The sequence below is a fragment of the Hippopotamus amphibius genome, chromosome 8 (assembly GCF_030028045.1).
Source record: "Hippopotamus amphibius kiboko isolate mHipAmp2 chromosome 8, mHipAmp2.hap2, whole genome shotgun sequence".
In the NCBI taxonomy this organism is placed as follows: Eukaryota; Metazoa; Chordata; class Mammalia; order Artiodactyla; family Hippopotamidae; genus Hippopotamus; species Hippopotamus amphibius.
In genome coordinates, this window is record NC_080193.1 from 62,538,951 (window position 1) to 62,541,430 (window position 2,480).

Genomic DNA, 2,480 nt, shown 5'->3' on the forward strand with positions numbered 1-2,480 from the left:
CTGATTTGACTCCTCTCCCTTTTTTTCCTTGATGAGTCTGGCTAACAGTTTATCAATTCTGTTTATCTTAAAGAAACAACTTTTAGTTTTATTGATCTTTGCTATTGTTTTCTTTGTTTCTGTTTCATTTATTTCTGCTCTGGTCTTTATGATTTCTTTCCTTCTACTGACTTTGGGTTTTCTTTTTTCTTCTTTCTCTAGTTGCTTTAGATGTAAGGTTAGATTTGGTATTTTTCTTGTTTCTTGAGGTGAGATTGAATTGCTATATACGTCCCTCTTAGAACTGCTTTTGCTGCATCCCATAGGTTTTGGGTCATCATGTTTTTATTGTCATTTGTTTCAATTTTTTTATTTCCTGTTTGATTTCTTCAGTGATCTCTTGGTTATTTAGTAGCACACTGTTTAGCTTCCATGTATTTGTGCTTTTAGTTTATTTTTCCTGTAATTGATTTCTAATCTCATAGCACTGTGGTCAGAAAAAATGCTTGATATGATTTCAATTTTCTTAAATCTTCCGAGGCTTGATTTGTGACTCAAGATGTGATCTATCCCAGAGAATGTTCCATGTGCACTTGATACTACACTTGATCTTAGCCAAAAGGCCGAGAAGCGATGTGTGTGCACTTGAGAAGAAAGTGTATTCTGCCATTTTTGGGTGGAATGTCCTATAAATATCAATTAAATCTGTTTGGTCTATTGTGTCATTTAAAGCTTGTGTTTCCTTATTTTCTGTTTGGATCATCTGTCCATTGGTGTAAGTGGGGTGTTTTAAGTCCCCAACTATGATTGTGTTACTGTTGATTTCTTCTTTTATGGCTGTTAGCGTTTGCCTTGTGTATTGAGGTGCTCCTATGTTGGGTGCATAAATATTTATAATTGTTATATCTTCTTCTTGGATTGATCCCTTGATCATTATGTATTGTCCTTCCTTATCTCTTGTAATGGTCTTTATTTTAAAGTCTATTTTATCTGATATGAGTATTGCTGCTCCAGCTTTCTTTTGCTTGCTACTCCAGCTTTCTTTCCTTATCTCTTGTAACAGTCTTTAAAGTCTGTTTTATCTGATATGAGTATTGCTACTCCAGCTTTCTTTTGATTTCTTTTCATTTCCCTTCACTTTCAGTCTGTATGTGTCCCTAGGTCTGAAGCGGGTCTCTTGTGGACAACATATTATAAGGGTCATGTTTTTGTATCCATTCAGCCAGTCTGTGTCTTTTGGTTGGAGCATTTAATCCACTTATATTCAAGGTTATTATCAATATGTATGTTCCTATTACCATTTTCTTAATTGTTTGGGGTTTGATTTGTGGGTCTTTTTCTTCTCTTATGTTTCCCACCTAGAGAATTTCCTTTGGCATTTGTTGTAAAGCTGGTTTGGTGGTGTTGAGCTTTTGCTTGTCTGTAAAGCTTTTGATTTCTCTGGTGAATCTGAATGAGATCCTTGCTGGGCAGAGTAATCTTGGTTGTAGGTTTTTCTCTTTCATCACTTTAAGTATATCCTGCCACTCCCTTCTGGCCTGCAGAATTTGTGCTGAAAAAAATTAGTTGATAACCTTATGGGGATTCCCTTGTATGTTATTTTTTGCTTTTCCCTTGCTGCTTTTAATATTTTTTCTTTGAATTTAATTTTTGTTCATTTGATTAATATGTGTCTTGGTGTGTTTCTCCTCAGGTTTATCCTGTATGGGACTCTCTGTACTTCCTGGACTTGGGTAGCTATTTCCTTTCCCATGTTAGGGAAGTTTTTGACTATAATCTCTTTGAATAGTTTCTCAGACCCTTTCTTTTCCTCCTTTTCTTCTGGGACCCCTGTAATTTGAATGTTGGTGCATTTAGTGATGTCACAGAGGTCTCTGAGATTGTCTTCAATTCTTTTCATCCTTTTTTCCTTTTTTTTTAAATAAAGTCTTTATTCAGTTTGTTACAATATTGCTTTTGTTTTATGTTTTTTGGTTTTTTGGCTGCAAAGCATGTGATATCTTAGATCCCCAACCACAGATTGAACATGCACCCCCTGCATTGGAAGGCAAAGTCTTAACTACTGGACCACCAGGGAAGTCCCTAATTCTTTTTACTTTATTCTGCTCCTCAGCAGTTAGTTCCACCATTCTGTCTTCCAGCTCACTTATAAATTCTTATGCTTCAGTTTTTCCGTTATTGATTCCTTCTAGTGTATTTTTCATTTCAGATATTGTGTTGTTCATCTCTGTTGCTTGTTCTTTAGTTCTTCTAGATTTTTGTTAAACATTTCTTGTACTTTCTTGAACCCTGCCTCCATTCTATTTTTGAGATTCTGGATCATCTTTATATCATTACTTTGAATTCTTTTTCAGGTAGGTTGCTTGTTTCCATTTCATTTATTTGGTCTTGTAGGTTTTTACCATCTTGCTTCTTCATCTGTAACAAATTTTTTTTGTTTTTTGTTTTTTTGTTTGTTTGTTTTTGATGGGTGGGATTATGTTCATGTCTTTCTGGTTGTT

At 34.8% G+C, this 2,480-nt stretch overlaps 1 pseudogene; it reads right to left on the bottom strand.

Annotated features, from left to right (window-relative positions):
* Positions 1-535: 535 nt before the first annotated feature.
* On the bottom strand, positions 536-614 carry LOC130859760 (U2 spliceosomal RNA; annotated as a pseudogene).
* Positions 615-2,480: the final 1,866 nt, after the last annotated feature.